The following is an 18360-nucleotide window of genomic DNA, read 5'->3' as shown; positions in this document are numbered from 1 at the left end:
GGCTGCCGGGGCGGCGGTTGCCAGTCGACGGTGTCCGCCCGCGGCGGGGGGTCTGGGCGTCGCGGCGGTCGTTCCGGAGACGAGGAGGCTCCGGGAACCGCGTCCCACCGGGCGCTGCCTCCGCCGCGCTGCAACGACAGCGGCCCCGGAGCCGAGTGAGGGCAGTACCCCGCCCCGCCCACTGCGCAGGCGCCCCGCCCCGCCCGGCGCGGCCACCGGCGCCGCCATTTTGGTTGCGGGCAGCGCCCCCCCTAGGCAGGCCCGAAGCCCCCGGGCTCCGGTGTGGCGGTGGCCGTTCCTGTCCCCGTCCCCGTCCCGCCGCAGCGGTGTCCCAAGTGGCTCTGAAGCACAGCCCGGCTCCCCGCAGCACCCCCGGCCTGCTGCCCCTCAGCACCTTGGCTGCTCCCGGCATCCCACCCTCAGCGCTGACAGGGCCGCAGGGCTCCCCAGAGCATCGCTGCCCACCCTGGGCTGGGCCATCGTCGCCTGCCGGCCTCAGCCAGCCGGAGGCTTCCCCCAGGCCTGGAGCTAATGGTGGGTTGCAAAGAGGCTTGGCAGTCTCCTAGGGGTAAGTGGAGGGCTGTGCCCCCTGGGACAGTTTGGGTTTTTAACACATTTCTTGGAGAGGGTGGTCTATAATGGCAGAAGCCCCCTCTAAATTCATTCCTCTCGCTGCGTGGCCCTCCTTTGTAATAATTGTGGAGCGTCGTGTGGAGATTGCTCACCCAGGGACTCTCCCTGAGTGCAGGGTTTAGCCTCTTTCGTACAGAGGCACTGAAACTATCACCTACATTCTTACTGCAGTCATGCAGAAATTTAAAAGCCTCCATTTCCTTCCAGGGTTCCCCCATGCCCACAGGGGTCTGCCAACCTCGTCTCCCGTTCAAAGGCAGACAAGCTGACGGGAAGGACACTGCCTCTTATTATGCAGGGGAGGCGAAGCAGAAAGATCTGCTGTGTCTGTGAAGTGCACGTTAAATCGGCACAGAAGGGGCTGCTTTCCCTGTAGACTGTCAGCTTCTGACTGGACAGACTGTAGTTATTCATGTGACAAGTGTGGCTTCATCACTCTCTCCCAGCTATCGCCATTCCTGAAATCATTTCTCTCAGCAAAGCCTATTTGCATAGTTATTACCAGGCTCCTTCCTGGCTGCCGAGGGCCCCACTCGGTGCCTCTGGGATGGAGAACAAGGTTTAGCAAACCGAACCCACGCTGACAGCTGAAAGCACCTGGGTTTCGGTGCTCGCGCTGCCTGACTTGCTCTAGGCAAAGACCCCGTGCCTGTCTGTGCAGCAGAGATAATGATGATGCTTTCCCATTTGATGGGTGGGTGAGTGAAGGCACAGAGGGAGTAAATCACCTGCATAAGAGCGCACAAATGAAGCTTCCTTCTCTTCTAATACCCTTCAGCTCTCCTGTTACCTTCCCTGCGCTTTTCTTCATTAGTTCTGTGCCTGCCATACACCCTCACTTAGTGCTTATCCCAAGGTGCCTGCTGCACCCAAGCCCTTCCCTAGGCCTTATGTTCCCCAGACATTTGTCAGCTCTCCCTCACCTCTGCTGTGCTCCAGCATTCCTGCCACAATACACATGGCTTTGGCCCAGCTGGAAGTTTCGGACCACACTGAGGATTGGCCTCAGAGTGTTACATTCCCGCCTGGGATCAAGAACCCTGTTATTAGCAAGCTAATTTAGCAAGGGAGCCAAACAGTTCTGCTCCAAGGCAGGCAGGGATGCTACAAGGGTGTCTGCGGAGCGCATTGCCCCTGAGCGGTGTGAGTGGCTGAGCTGTGGTCCCTGGCAGGTCATGGGCAGGCGTGAAGATGCTTAGCATTTCTCTGACACTTGTGAGGTGGAGCTCCCAGAGTGAAAGGATCCTCTCCCCGTTTCACTGGTGGGAAAGGAAGGCCAGAGAAAGAAAGGAGAGGTGGTGTACTGGTGTAAAAGAAGATTATATTGAAATTGGCTGTACCTGACTGAGATGAGCCAGGTATGAGGCATCTTTAAATGGCTGTCACTACCCATCTGTAGCAAAGACTGTCTTGGTTTGATGATTTCACTAGAAAAACCACACTCCTGACTGAAATGGAGAAACCTGAACAGGACTCGTGTGTGGGATGGATCTCCCAGACAGCGCGCTGACAGCTCAGCCCTACGTCCTTTGCAGCGCAAGAGCACAGACTGTAACCAATTGTGGGCAGGTTTCATCTCAAAAGCTAATGTGAGACAGGCCTGAATTACCAGTAGTGCAGACACAAACAGAGAGACAGAGAGCAAAACCATCTGGAGTCCCTGGGAAAGGCATCAGCTCACAACGTGCTGATGGGGCAGAAATGACTCTTCGTTCCTTTATATGAGGAATCACGATACAAACAGGGCTGGGGGAGGCCAGGGTAAATCTGTGGGGCTCACGCTGACTTCAGAGCCAACTTCCCTGCTCCTGAGCTGCGCAGACTCCTTGCTAGTCTTCATATGTTTGAGGGAATTCAGTGCTTTTATGGAGCTCAGAGATACAGACTTCTAACTGTCCTTACCTCGCCGTGGTCCAGACATACCATCTACTTGAAAACAAGTTCTGCATGGCCGAGGTGTTTCTCCGTGGCAAGTTTCCGTAGCCCTTGCCAGGAGCAGAGGCTCCTGCTCAGCGTGTTCCTGACTGGGGAGCAGTTTGAACCCAGTAGTTTGTTTTGATTCAAACTGAAAAAAAACCAACCCAGCCAGGACCTGAGGCTGGGAAGGAGAGGGCACGGAAGCAGGGGGGGTGGAGGGAAGAAGCTGATTGGAAAGTCACCGGATTAGGAGCGAGATCAGCTCAGCCTCTCCCTAGGGCTGCAGGGAAACCTGTCACCAGTCTGACCGTTTAACTGAGGGCTATTTGAAAAGATAAACAGAACACACCAAAAAAAATAGAAAGGAGGGGGGGGATTCAAACGCTTCAGTGAACTGCTCCGCAAATCCCAGCTCCGATAGGCAAATTTGCTCTTGCTTACGCTGGCAGAAAGCTGGAAGACTGCTGACTTCCGACCCCGCTGCTTAAATCAGGGCAGTATTTGGCACAGGCGATTTTTAAAGCCGCCTGAAATTGCCGGATCTTCCAGGAAGGCTTCCAGCAGCAGTGCGGGGCGTGCTTTGTCCAGGCACCAGCTGGAGCCAACCTGCACTGCCTGGTGCTGTTCCCAGCCTGGATGGAGCAGCTGGGCAGGCTGGGCTGGGCTGGATCTGCCTTTGGGAGGCACGGGGCTACTTTTCAGAGAAATACCCCTGCCACCCACACCCCAAAAAGCCCCTGCAAAGCAGAGTAACAGCTTGGTCACTGGCTTCAAGGAGGAAGAGCCTCTGGTGATGTAATGAAAACTCCCCTTCGTAATTCAGAGAGTGAAAGCAGAGGCTGGCTGCCGGGAAGGGCTTGTGAAACTGGGCTGTCAGACTGGGAGTATTTGCATGGAGGGACTGGGGTGTGCCGTGGCTGGGAGTATTGCTGCGGTGGGGCGCTGGCAGGCAGGCGTGCCGGCTTTGGTTTGCAGCCGATAAAATAGAAACGCTGGCGACCTACCGTGTCCCCTCTGCCTGCCCCCCCTTTCCTGCTCACCCAGGGATCACAGGTATGGTAAATAACTGCCTGTTGCTCTCGTCCCTGGCCCGCAGGACGCAGGGGAACGTTGAAACAGCTATTTCAGGACACACGAAGATTTAGTCTGCCTGAAACCTTCAGGTCATTCTGGCACTGAGGTGTGAACCCCTCCCTGGAACAGACTGTTTTCTCTAGAAGTACGTGGGTCTCCTCAGGGTTTCTCCCTCTTTACCCAGGCAGGGATGGGTGCTTATTTGTGGGACACAGGCTATGTTTGAGGGCAGATGGAGTTTAGAGAAAATCCAGCTCATGGTGCTGCTTTCTGAAGTAGCCACAGACGTGATAAAATGGGGAAAGGAGAGGAACAGCTTTACACCAGGAATTCTTCCTTATTGCCAGGCAGGGACGCTCTGGAATGACTCAGCTCTGGTCTTGCTGGGCAGGTTGAGACCTTTGGCCCTGCTTGGGTGGGACAGCCAGGGCTGTTAAAGGGATCCAGATGCATCAGGAGTCACCAGCCAAAATGCAGGTGACAGTTTCAAGGGTCTGTTTCCTGAGGACCCACCACAGGGCACGGCCAGGCACATGCTGTGACACCTTGCAGACAAACCTGAGAGGTTGCTGTAGTCACAGCATCAAGATGAAGGTGAGAGGGACAGACAGACCTAAGTAGCACAAAGGTAGTTTTAAAGGTCTCTGAGGTGCAGTGGGGGGGTCTTATCCCAGCTCCATGCCCTGAAGAGTCATGGCAGGAGCACATGGGCCTCCCTTAATTCCTCCTCTCGTGCTCCCAGCTTCCCTGTGCACAGCGTGGGGATGGCAGCCTTGGTCTGTCAGAGGGGTTCAGCGAAGCTTAACCCTGAGAGCTTTGAGATCTGTGGTCAGGGATGCTTTGCATTGAGGAGGTAGCAGCTGTGTAGTCAAGAACTGAAGCTCGTTGGGGTCATTTTCTGCCAGGGCCCTGGGGAAGCACTGGTTTGTAATGACATGCACTCTGATCATTTCTCAGATGGAGATGTCATTAACAGCCATTGATGTCTCTCCAGGGAAGACACCAGTGGCTGGGGAGGGCTCTCCCCAGTGTGCAGATCTGGACACACTTTCTGGGTTGATCTAGTTAGTTCATGTTCTGTTTGCCTCTCACGGTCCCCTGAGATGTGTTCAGGGAAGGAAGAGATGATTCTGCTTGACTCCCTTTTCCTCTGCTGGACTTAACAAGGATTGACATTCTTTTAAATGAAGAGCAAAAGGCAGGAGATGGGAGCCCTGGGATCAGAAATTCAAGGCCCTTCCAAGAGGATTGTTCTGGTTTACTCTGCGGTTACGCCTCCTCTCCCCTCCATCTCCCCATCCCACTCTGCTCCCTCCTGACACCCACATACACAGCACAGCAATCTTCCACTCCCTGCTGTGACTTTCCAGGGAAGATGCTGTCATGTGAAATCCTGGGAGAGAGTTACCACACGGAGCTCTCTGAAAGCATGGCGCATCCCTTGCAGAGCAGGCCTGAGACGGAGGAACGCTGCGCTCCCCCACCCCTCAACAAAATCCTGAATGCGCTCACGGATGGAGGTGCGGGGAGCGGGGAATCATCTTGTAAGCTTGGGAGCTGCCTACACACATGGCAAGTCTTGTCAGCAGCTGATAAAAGAGGTGGGAGGTGAGGAGATTTTGAGGGGGAAGAACTTGGAGGCTCGCGTGCCCGTGTAGCTCACCATCCTGTCTCCTCCAGGGCTCAGCCAGCTGGGAGGGCCACGGGCTTGTCCCCGTCACTGACACACGTCCACTGAAAGGAGACCCCAAACAGGGATGCAGAGATAACGACCGTCTACTTCAGCAATGACGTAAAGGTAGGGAGCGTTGAGCAATTACTTATAATAGTAATCTGACGTGCTTTTCCCCTCTACAAAAGAAGCATTTCCTTTTGTAATAAAAGCACAAGCTGTTCTGATTGCTTTACACACCTGCTCTCCTGCACGCTCGCTATACAGCTTTGGGGATAGAAGTAACAATGATCCCCACTCTCGATTCACTCTTACTGGTGACCTGCTATCCTCAATGACAGGGGATTTATCACTGAGAAGGTTTAACACCGGAGGGTGCTGCCATCAGGAAAGTGCTGGTCTGATCCCTACAGCACGAGGAAGCAGCCAGACTCCCTCCTCACCCGCGTTGTTAAACAGACAATTATGTGTTTGGTGTTGGCATAAACACAGGCAAATTAGTCACTGGAGAAAACCCCAGTGCCTGTGACAGCTGGTTGTGGCTAGAAGAAGGTGGGGGTGGCAAACTCTTCTGACAGCAGCAGGCAGCTGCCTGTCTGGGGCACACTCGTGGCGGTGGCCGGGCCCTCGGTGGGGAAAGCCAGGTGCCACCAGCAAGAGCCACGGAAATGGCGTGACAGGGCAGGAACCTAGCGCTGGCTCTGGGGCTCTCCTCGCTCCCCGGCGGCGGCTGTTTTTCGAGGTGCTCAGCATCTTGCAGGATGTGAGCAAACCTGGCTGCAGCAGAGGCGGCAGCAAGGATGAAGGTGAAATCTTCAGGAGGACCGTTCACAGAGGGCAGAGGAAGAGTTTGTTCTGCCCTCCAAAGAGTAGATGCAGAGAAGCTAGAGCACTGGCACAGGGCTTGATTTCTGCAAGGAGAACAGGGTGAGGCACTGGCCTGGTTTCCAGGAAAGGAGAACAGTGTGTCACAGAGAAGGCATTGAAAAGACCCGAGGCTTCTGCCTCAGCTTTCTGTCTCACTCCTGCAGACACATGGATGCTTGGGAGTTCAAAAGGCTGAACTGGAGGCTGTCCTGCAGCTGGCGTAGGACAGGAAGCTGTGGGCTTCTCCTGCAGAGCCGTTGTTGGCGCACAGGCCACAAACAGTGTCTCTGCTGGAGATCCCTGCACGGCTCAGCATCTTTCTCCCTACAGCGCTGACCTTTGCAGGGGGAGTGTGGGAACCAGGGCTAGATGGGAAGGCTTGATACGAGGCACTAGCTCTAGTGCCCGGACCCCCAAAGAGACACTGGCAGCTTTTCAGCAGCGTCTCAAAACCTCACAGCATCTCTGACATCCTTTCCAGCTGGTGCATCCTACAAAGACAGGTAGGGCTGGGCACACCACACGTTTCCTCCATCCGACCCACCCATTTCCTATTTTCTGCAGACATGACAACTAGTGAGTTAATCCTGCAGGCCATAAACTAAGCTGTATTAGCAGACACCATCTGTCCTTTTTCATTTGCTGATGCACGACCTATTTTGCTGTGTAGTGGAGCAGGCGCTGAGGTTTCAGGGCTTGCATGTTGCACTGTCCCTGTTGCCAGGGTATAATCCACTGCTCGCAGTGACCTGCTAATGGGAGAAAGCTCCAGTGAACTGGGCACCAGGGGGACCTGCTGTCACGGGCAGGTGGTGGCTGAAGCCTGTCCCTATGGCTGCCTGGCCTCAAAGGAGGTTGGAGCCCCAGTGCCACAAAGCACCAGTTGATACCTGGGAAGAGAAAGGTCTCAGTAGAACTTCCAAGGACAAGAGCACGACTGCCCTCAGCAGAACCTCTCCTTACCTGGAGCCCCTTCAGCAATGGCCATGGGAAGGTCACTGTGAAATAACACCGTCTTAGAGCCGCCACCCAACCTTCACAGCCCTGCGCTGGGGCTCGGGACAGTAAAAGTGAAATAAGAAAAGTGAAAGGGACTGTTTTCCTCTTGGCAGGGGAAGAGACACAGCCACGCTCCCTCAGTTGCCAGGAGGTCACAGAGAGACCTGAACATCTCAGGTCTCTTCGGGACCATCTGGGAGAATGTTAGCACGGTGGCTCAAGCCCTGCCATCTGCTCCTGAGGACACAGATGTGGTACTTCTTCCCCCTGAGTAACAACCCTGCACTTCTTTGTCTCAGAGGCAAAGCTTCCAAAACATGTACCACCTCAGCACCTCCAGAATGCCGTAACACAGAGATCATCCTCATACCAAAGTGGGGTTCATGGGAACAGGCCGGCACTCCGGCCATGCTGCTCTGGCCTGGGGTAGTGCCTGTGCTTTACTGAAACTGAGCAATGGCAGTCACGACAGGACAAGGGAAGACAGGAAGAGAATTCTTTCCTAATCTCTCTAATGGAATCTGGTCATGTCTTGGAGCAGTCTGGTGACCCTTGTCTGGGTACAGAAGTACAGACATTATTAAAGGTCATAAAACCATCAGGATATTTCCAAGCCAGTTATCATATTCGACTTAACCAGCTCTCACAGCAGTTCCAAAGGTTAGTGCCTTGCCACGCGAAGCCGCATTTCCCCCTGAATTTACCAACTTTTTATTTAATTCAGTGCTGGTGGCAGAAATTTCCCCTGAAATAAAGAGCAAGGAAATTCTCTCATTGAGTGCTGTTAGGAGCCAGGGAGGGAACTGAGCACAGGGGCCTTGGTGCTGACACACTCATCCGTTCCTCAGAACCAGGGCGGCTGCTGACCCCTGCCTGGAGTCCCAAAATTAGCCGGGGAGTTTTCGGCCTCCTGCCTCACCTCACAACAAAAGTGGAAGAGAGAGTGGAAGGAGTTATTCAGACTGACCTTGGCATTACCCAGGCAATTTATTTCTGAATTAGCGCACTTGCACCATTTGGGCTTTCTGAGGAACTCTCAACCTGCTGGGTAGGATGTGGCCTGCATCCACCCACTTCTGTGCCGTCAGTGCCCTCTGAGTAGCCAATGCCGGCTGCTGTAAGGACAGTGCAAGTAAGCTGGCGCGGTTCCCTTTCCTGCTAGTTCTGTTCTTTTCTCTTAGAAACTGGTTTAAGCTCTGAACCCCAGGGTTTCCTACCCTGCTGCCACTATAATTGGTTATAACTTCTGCAACTCCCTGCCTACGGAGACACTTGACCCCTCCGCAAATCTTGCTAAGCTTTGGACACCCACAGCTTCCAGGAGCAATAAGCCCTGCTGTCTCCTTCCTGTCTTCGCTAAGCTTTGCCCAGTTTCCCTTGTCCATGCTGTGGACGCTCACTTGGCCTCTGCATCGGATGTGACAAGAAATAATGGCTTTCCTGCAAGATGCCATGATGTCCCTACTGTTCTCCTGCAAGGTGTGATCTCTATCCTGCACCGTGGGGAGAGGAGACGGTAGCTGGTGTCAGGATCTCTGTGCTAGGAGCAGGTTTACTTGCAGACTGACAGCTTGGGGAATAAATCCGCCAAGCAGGACTGGCTCCAGCATTTCTTATTTCTTTCTATGTGCTTTGGGAAGAGAATTGACTCAAGAATTGTACTGATCTGAGGCCAAGGAACAAACATCCCCCCTTCACAGGCCACAGCCATGGGCCTGTCCTGTGCACAGCATGAGGAAGAGAAGCAGGGAAGGTCAGTGCTTCGCCAAGACTAGAACGTACCCAAATCTGTGACTACTGTCGGGAGGTGGGAGGAGGAAGAAATAGCCCATGCGGTCGGCCCTGGAAAGGGCAGTTCCTGCCGAGAACTGGCTGGGGAAAATTCCCATTTTCATAACCAGTAACAGCTGTCAAAAGGGGAAAGAAGAGTGATTATGGACCCTGCCAGCAGCACCTCCCGTCTGCAGCCGGGACGGGAGAGCAGCAGAGTGCTCCCGGCACGGCCCTCTGGCCCTGCAGCAAGGAAAATGCGTGTCATTTTCCAGAGGGCTGAGCCAGCACAAACCAGGTGGGAAATGTATGAGTGTCTCACTTTGAAAATCAGCTCAATCAGGGCTCCCTTGTCTCAGATGAGATCTTTCCCCAGCCTGACCCTTGGTTGCCAAGCTCTTGCCCTTGGCCTGGTTCAGTCCAGGCCTGCTCCCCCACTGCTCTGTTCTCCTCTGCAGCAGAACAAGACGGGCAAGGGGAGAGGGGAGCTGTAGTTTGGTGCATCCTTCATTCCTGGGCCAGCATGGAAAGGTAAATGGGATTTGTTCTGCCGGAGCTTGCTGCTGACCCACGCCTTCCTTCCCTCAGCCTGATGTCATGACCACAAACCCATTCTCTCTAACTTCTCTTCCAGCAGAGCTCACCTTTACTGCAGCTAGGAAAATCCTCTTCTCCCTCCTTCCGCTGCCTCACCCCTTCACCACCATGAGAAACCCTCTTCCCTCTCTGGGGCCAATGTCATCTGTGAGTTGCCCTCGCCAGTGTTTAATCAAACTAGCCCCTGTGCTGTCTGAGGAGGCTGGACTGTGCACAGCAGAAAATGGAGTAGGGAGTTTCTGGGGCGATCAACGTGCACTGACACCTCAAATGCTTCTCTGAAATTAGGCCCTGCTGTTGCTCCAGCACATCCTTCTAACAGAGAGGCGGCAGCTATGACCATCTCCCATCTGCCCAGCCCTGCCCTCTCCGATCTGGGCTGCCATCCCAGTTCTCCTGAGCACCAGGAAAAGTCCAGCGCCTGCCACTGAAACAGCAGGAGCTGCCAAGTGCCTCCCAGCTATCTCTGAGTTACAGGATCCCTCCCCAGTGTCAGCCCTGCAGTCTCTCAGGGGGCAACTGTTGACAATAACAGCCCTATTTAAACAAAGCAGAGACAGCCTGACTTTACGTGGCCTCCCTCTGCTTTTCCCTGTCGCCCTGCCATCATGCATATTTGAGGAAAAGCCTCTCAAGGCAGCGCTGGCTCCTGCGCTTCCCACTGTACGTGCAGCTCAGCCACAGCAACATGCTGGGGTTCACGTAGCTCTGGGTCCTGCTCCAGCTATTCCCGCCCACTTCTCCTGCAGGATTCACAACCCAGCACCCAGGGGTGCTGCCCATCCCCAGACACGTAAGAACAGTGCTCTCAGCACGGGATGAGCACCAAAATTGCAGCTGGAGAACCTGGCAGTGGACATGGAGCAGAGCCCCGTCCCCGGGCTGAGGACCAAGAATGCCTCTTTCCCATCCGACGAGCCAAGGCTTTGAGCCCTGCCAAACCCCAGTGTTTGTTCCTGCATTTGGCAAGCGAGAGATGGCAACAAAAGCATGTGCAAGGCAGAAAGAGGAGTTCCAGTGAAGGAGGGAAGTGGGTTTCTCTTGGGTCTCTGTGACCTTTTCTGGTTTGGAAATAACAGAGATGTGCAGAGGTGCTAACAATGCACAGCAAAGGTGCTTCAACGGCCCCAGCAGCAGAACAAACCCTGTCGCCTCCATCAGTTGGAGGAAACTGGAACCCAGTGCCACAGCCCAGCCTTTGGCTGCTGGGATGGAACCAGCAGAAATCCAGCTCCAGGGAGTCAGTGCCTTTGCCTGCTTGCGGGGAAAATTCATTTGCAGCCATGGAGCCTTACTATGGGCACCTTGTCATCCAGCCCTGGTTCTCTGGGATACACGTCCTGCTGTGTGATGGGAACAGTTTTTTCTTCTGCTGGAAGCAGCTGAGCCAAGTTCTCCTGGAGCCTGTGGACTGAGAGTTATATCAGCAATGCCCTTGGCCATGAGGATCCCATTGACTCTGTCCTCACTGCCCTCCTTAGAGAAGCAAGCACAGAGAATGAGCCGTTGGGGCAGAGCCAAGAGAGGGGCTGAGACTGAAGAGAGTCAAACGGCTCCAGCAATCTCTCCATATGCTTCCAGCCCTTCTTGCTTAAGTCCAGAAAGAAAAAGCAATGCTGGCAGAAGGAAAGGAGCAGGGTTCTGCGCAGGTAGGTCGGGAATGCACCTAGATCCCCCCCAGAGCTGAGAGTTAACACCAGGTTTATAGCAAAGACGGAAATGCTGATTTGGCATTTGGGATGATATTTCCATTGGGAACCAAAGAACTATTGATTACTCGAGTAACCTCAGCTTTAAACAAATGGCTACCTCAGCAGAAGGAAATTTCTGCCTAGGTTTAGGGAGAGGATAGAGGGGACCCCAGGGTGGCCCAGGCAGTGGTGGGAATGCACCAACCTGCTCTCCTTGACTGGTCTGCTGCGCTCCCTGCCCTGCCTGCTCTCAGTGGTACCAGATAAGGAGTGAAAACAAACACAAGGTAGGCGCCTGTGAGTGCCTGTGTGCACCCCTGCCAAAGGAACAGGAAAACATTCGCTGCAGTGGAGTCATGGCCAAGATGATAGACTGTGGAACAGGAAGGATTAAAATGTCTCACAGGACCTGGCTCAGCTCCCAGGGCCCTCTCTGGACACTGGCACAAGGGCAGCTCCTCCTGGTGCTCCAGGGCTCTGCAGAGGCTCCCAGGTCCACAGCCCTCTTTTCCAGGAGGCCTTGTGTTGCAGGCTGGGTACCAACACCCAGCAAAGCACAAGTTCCCATTTATTGCATTTCTGTATTATTGTCTATCTAGCAGTGATCACCTGTGGTAGGGATCAAATGTACAGGTAATACAGCTCGGCTGTGGAACAGGATTTCATGAGGGCGGAGCATGTCATGGCTAGGAGCATGTCAGAGTCTCAGCTGCTTCAGCTGATGTGCAGATGCCAGCCTGTGTAATATTCACATGATCATCCCTTTTGCAGTGTAGGCAAGTATAGGGGGAACAGCAAGGAGAGCCAGCTGAGCAGTGGAGGAGGTCAAGGACTAGGAGGGTTGACTTGGCCCTTCTGCTTGTAGGAGGTCCTGGTGCCATTCCCCCCCTAAATTTTTTAATAACCTTGAAAAAATCGAGTTGCAACATGACTTAGAAGAAGTCCTAGCTGCATTAGCTGCTGGCCGTGCAGAACTGCAACCTCAGGGACTGAAACTGCGGAAAAGCAGCGTTAACTCCTCCCCACACCCTTCCCAAACTGCCCCTGGGAGCCTGGTTCAGGCTGTGCCCAGCAAGGTCTCATATGGGCCCATCCGGAGCTGGCTCCCTCCTGCCACAGCTGCCCTGTGCAGCACAGAGGGCTGGCACAGATCGCGGCTAGCAGGCCCTCTCCTCCCCTCCCACCTCAGAGGCGCACAACGCGGCTGGTCACACGGCCACCGGGGTGACACCGCCGCAGCCCGCTCCTAAAAGCCTCCGAAAGCGGGGCCTCCGACCCACTGCTCCCACAGAAGCGCCACACAGCAGCACAAGCTGTTGCTGTTTGCAGAGTTACCATAAAATAAGCAGCAGTATGGCCACCCTGGGCCACTCCCAAATGCTCCCTACAGACCCAGCATCTGTGCCTTTTGTCGGGGAGGATCGTGTGCCTCGCAGCATTAGCCTTCCCTAATTAAAGCACATTTATGCTCCTCATTGCAATTCTGCTCTCTCATGTACTCACAAGCATGCCTGGCCACATTTCTCCACGCCCCCACTGCTGTCCCCAGCCCTTTAAATGACACGTGAAACACGGGAAAGTTAATTTTGACAAAATGGTTGTGACAGGAGCATTGGCCTCTCCCTGTTCTCGGATTTCAAACAAGGTTTCTTCGGCCCTACTGAGCTTCTGCTTTGTGCCTCTTCCATCTCCACCCCAGTACTGGTTTCTGACACCCACAGGGGTTACCAGCAATGGGCTTCTGACCCCAGATGTACTTTCCTCAGTCAGACACACGTTGAGGATCCTGAGGGGCGAAAGTCAGGTTAGCACAGATTGAGTGGGTGCTAATGAACTCCCTTTCTCGTTTGCTAACCTGCTGCCCAGCCTGTGTGTAGGTGTAGAGTCCACACGCGCCCCTGCTGCGGAATTGGAGCTGAAAACCCACCAGCTTTTTCATTAAAGAATGAGCCCAGCTTTTGGATGAGGAAGAGAGATGAAATTCACCCCAGGGCCACAGGCCAGCACGGCGCATAGGTACTGCTGCAGGGCACAGAGGTGACCGTCACCCCTTGTTCTCTTCGCTAGCAGATCAGATCCCGTTATGCAACCGTTATGCTAAAAGGCAATATGACATCCAGAGCGGTTTCAAGGACTTTGTTATTTTGCCTTCCAGGTCTGCAGATCCCCAGGATCCACATCCAGAGAGCTCCCGGCCATAATTGTGCACCTGGCTGCCTTCCCCAGAACTACTGCTTCCCGCACGGGCAGGGTAAGCGCTGAGGCTGCTGGCGGTGTGCAGTTTAGGATTCCCACCCCAAACGTGGGCTGCTGGGCTCGGTCTCAGTGCACCAGCTCTGCTTATAGCTTCCTATTAGCTAGATGCAGCTCAGGGGACTGGGTCTCCACACTTACGATTCCTTTAATCAATGATTCATGCTCTAATCCCAAGAGGGAACTCTGGTTCCCTTCTCCAGAGAGGGTCCAGGGCTGCTTCCCAGTCCCTTTGGCCCATCCTGGAGGTGCAGGTACTCCTGGCTCTTCCCAGCATGGTGTCAGTGACACACACTGGTATCCCGCAGGGATGCATTTGCAGCTTCTGCACCAGCCAGGCAGGCTCTGACCTGGTCTCGCTGCCCGACAACCAAGCCCTGCTGTGCCAGGCTGTTAGGGCATTGTGTAACACTGCTGCTGCCCGAGAGCCATCCCGCATCAGCCAGAAAGATGCCGAGGCAGGTTCTGATCCCACAGCCGCTCGTGGAACCCACCCCGACTCGCTGCCCGCGGAGCATCTCTTACCTCACCCCGGAGCCCACTCCCGATGCAGCTCCCTTCTCTCCGCAGTCTCCCCGGCTCTCCCTTTCCCACTCCCCTTCCCTCTGCGCCGCCTCCCCGGCGTGATGTCAGCGCAGCCCTGCCTCCGCAGCCTCCCCATCACACCCCTCCACGGCCACGCAGCCTCCCCATCACACCCCACTGCCGCTCTCCTTCCCAACGGTTGCCACAGTGACAGGAAGGGGAATCCCATCCTCTGGTCCTCCACCTCCCAGGGCCTCGCTTGGTATCACCCACTGCAGCTCTTCCTAAAGAGCCTGGAGACCACGGGAAGGACAGGGTGACAACGGGGAACAGTGACAGGCAAAGACCAGCGATACCAGTACGGCCTTGGGGGGAAGCAGTGGCTCAACAGACCTGGAAGGGAAGGGAGAGCAGAGGCAATCGTGGGAAGCAGGCTCAGACAAAACAGGCACTCACCTTCTCCGCAGCAGTTACCACCCACGTCCCCAGCGCTGTGCCCGCACTCTTCCCACCTTTCCACCCCCTCCATTCATCGCTCTCAGCCAGTTCTTTGTTTCTCAGCCCCACGTGCTCTTTCTGTCTCAGAGCCCTGCACACGTGTACCGCGATTGTACAAACTCTCTGCAGACAAGGGATCCGTGCCCCTTGCCCGCAGCAGGCACTCCGGACTGACTTCTCCTCACTCCCAGGTCAAGGTCAGAAATCAGGTATCGATCAGAAACTTAAGACCAGCTCCAAACCAGATCATCAGGAGTCAGTGGACTCATCATTACTAACCACAAGTCCACAGTGAAAGGTTTTTCTGCAACCTCTCTTTTGCAGATGGTTTCATCAGGAAGGGAGGAGGGCAGATACTGTATTTTTAGGGCTGCAGCACATTTTAATGGAAAGAGATGGCCCAGGGCTTTTCATCCCTCCCCCCCATCCAAGATGCTGTTTCTTTTCAGCTGCATTAGAGAACAGGTCACTTCCTCTATCAGTGAGAATTCAGTGTCCTATTTGATGCTGGTCCTTGTGCTATATATAGGAATTTTCCCCTTTTATAGTTGCTGAATAATTGTGTGTATGAAATATGAACATGGTTTTCAAAAGAGTGCCTGATAAGCAGCTTGCTGGAGTGAAATCATTGAACAGAAGGAATTTACAGCACCTGCAGAGCATCGCCTGCTGTGGAAAACATTCAAGGTCAACGTGACAGAGACAGGTCACAGAACAGATCCAACTACAGACGATGCAGGCTTGAGCGAAACAGCCTCCCCACAGCAGCCTTTCCCACAGCACCCCAACAGTTCATTTCACGCTCCATGCTTAGGTAAGGATCAAACAGAAGCAGCCCAGCTCAGAGGAGCCAAGACTTCTCCATCCCACGTACTAGAAAGCCAGGAGGAGCAGGCAGAACAGGTTTCTAAAACAACAGCAGGCAAGTAGTAGAGGACACAATCCCAAACAAGGAGGAAGAGCATAGTTTAACATCCATCATCAAAAGAAACAAGGGAAGAACACCACCAACAACAGAGAGGCACAAGCTTGCCCTCAAAAGAGAGGGAACGCTAATCGGAGGTACAGAGAGGTAATGAAAACACCAGAGCACAGAGACTGAATGGCGGAGGAGCAAGAGCACCCAATTATGCTGAAGAAACGAATCATTTCTGGAGGAAATGGGCATATGCAGCCTAATCCTTTCTGGTGCCTCTCCCCAGTGCCTAAACCAAAGCCCCAAACACGAGAAGGGCTGCAAGGGTGGTACCTAGAAAAACGACCCTCCATCGATTCATCTAGAACAGCCTTCCTCCAAGAGGCCTCAGAGCGCCAGGGTCAGCGTCCCCGCGGAGGCAGGATAAAGGGAGGCCAGAAAACGCTCTCGTTCCCTGCGCTAGAAGCAGATGTTGTCCTGCGTATTTAGAGACACCGGTGGAGGGAGGGATGCAGCAAGGTATGAAAGGCAGAAAGCAAACGAGAAGAAACAGAAGACACATTACGCATCTTCCAGTTGCTGCAGGAGGAGAGAAGGAAACAAACAGCTCCTCCACACACTGGCAACACGAAGTGAGGAGGAAAAAGGCGAGGAATGACATCAGTTAAAAACACCAGAAGGGAGCTCTGGCCCGAAAGGGTCACGATACACAGGGGCTCAGCGATTTCAGCGTCATGCATGAAGGAACAGGAGAGAGAAAACCGGCAAAAGACACCATTGCCATGGTGATATAAAGCATCGCAACACACTCAGCAAGGGGAAAAGAAAAAAAAGAAAAGAGATAAAAGAAATTACAAGCCACATTTTCAACTGCACAGAACAACATCCTCGAGATAGGATCAGGCCCAAGATCCACCCAGCTGAGTTGTTAGTTGGCTATGCTGTCATCTGCCTCCTGTCATCTTCCACGCTGTCTGCAGGTCAAAGAGGACACAGCAACAGATACAAAATGTAAAGGGGTTATTTTATTATTATTCAGAGGTTAGACAAGGCACCATTTGATCTAAAAAGAAATGCAAAAAAACCCAATTAAGTGTTATTTTTGCAGTCGATTAAGAAAGTCTCTTTTGCATTTCTTCAGCATTGTATGAATTCCAGCTTGGTCAAGATCACAGAAAAGCCACCCTGTTGCCAAGTAAGGCAGGCTTGGACTAGAGCCGCAGCCCCTCTGTTCAGCAGCAGAGAAACCCTGAGAAGTCTCTACATGGGGTTTAGGAATGCAGCAGAACAAGAAAAACAAAACTTCCAGGAAAAGGCTATGGCATCTTTTTTTCCTTTCCATTTCAGAAATGATGAGTCATTTGTTCAGTTTGGTCCTCGCTGACAGGAAGCGACTTTAGAAAACTCACGGCAAACCTTGCAGTAGCCTCAGAGTACTAAGAGCCCATGAGACAAGCCCTGAAAGTCCTGGAGAAGCCTGGAACAGCATCTAGCCCTACCCTCCTAGCAGGTCAAGGACCTGCACCTGATCACTGGCAGCGATGTTTCACTCGGTACAATTGTTTTGCCTCCCCAAAGAGTGATTTCTAAGGAGAAGGCCATCTCCTCTTCACAATGATTCTGCTGAATAAGAAATCCAAACAAAACCCAACCAAATCAGCCCCCAAGCCCCTTGTCTACCACCTCCTTTTTCCCCCCTCCCATCAATCATAACCCCCTCCCAGCTCCCCTCCCTGCCTCCCCTGCACCCAGGGGAGGGCTGCAATGGGTGATGTAGCAGAGTGTGCAGCGTTTGGTGGTGTCTCATCTGGTTCACGGAGTCACTCAGCTGGAATAAATGGGAACAAAAGAAAAAAAATAGATTTAGGGAAAAAAAAATTAAAGTTAATCATGGGTTTACGGCAGAAAAAAGGCTGGTGAGCTGGATGCAAAGTGAGCACAAGGGGGAAAAGGAACGGAGAGTGGAAGAACACATTGTTCTTGCTGTGGAGTAAAACCATGACCAAATCCAGGAACACCAGCTGGCCAGGAACCCCTCCTGCCATTGTGGCGGTGTGTAGAGGGCTGCAGCTCTCCTCTTTGACTTCCTCAACACGCCAAGATAAAAGCGGCTTCCACTCCCAATATCTTTACAGTCATCAAGGTGCCAGGGCAGCTCTAACACACTTCCCACTACTCTGGAGCACGGCAGTCCTATGCTAAATGCTATCCCGACCTCCCAGCACGCTGACGCCACGTGCCGGGGCTGCCCTTTCACAGGAAAGCCAGAGACGATCGACAAGGCAACGGCCATCTGGGGGATCTCAAGGGACTGCAGGCTGCTGACGAAACCACCACCGTTTACTTTCAAACCCTCTCTCCCCGCAGTCACATGTTTTCAAGGGCAACAAGTCAACTGCTTTCAGTTCTTGATGTTATTTGCTGGAAAGGAAGAGATGGTGTCCCTGGAAAGGATGTATGAGAACAGAGCACGATTTTCAGACAAAGGAGAAATTAGCAAGAAAAAGAGCAAGGGATTCCTACGGATTAGGCATCTACTCCGGACACACAGCCCCCAGCAGCTCAGCGGCGCAGGAGGGAGACGGGCCACCTCCTCGAAAGAGGAGGGTACTCAATAACACTAAGTCAGTAAACATACATGGAAGGCCAAAGGACAAAGTTTCATCTGGGCCAATCTGCATTTACAGCGGGGTCCTCTAGGAAGGGCTGGAATCCCACATGGGCAAAGGTCCTCACCAGCCTTGCAGGGTCACCATATAGCAGCGTAATAGCCCGCAGAAGCCGGGGCACTAACCACACCACACATGGTGTCCTCAAATGGGCAGCCTGACAGAGCTGCTTGATTTGCTCAAGAAACTAGTACATTTCCATGATCTCCTAACGAAGGTCGTTGGCTGAAGGGCACATGAAGCCAGTGGTTAATAACGCTGTCTCTCTAGGCCTTGAAA

The sequence above is a fragment of the Leptosomus discolor genome, chromosome Z (genome assembly GCF_034619465.1).
Source record: "Leptosomus discolor isolate bLepDis1 chromosome Z, bLepDis1.hap2, whole genome shotgun sequence".
NCBI classification, from domain to species: domain Eukaryota; kingdom Metazoa; phylum Chordata; class Aves; order Leptosomiformes; family Leptosomidae; genus Leptosomus; species Leptosomus discolor.
The sequence above is the reverse complement of the archived record's forward strand: the minus strand, read 5'-3'. Positions refer to the sequence as shown.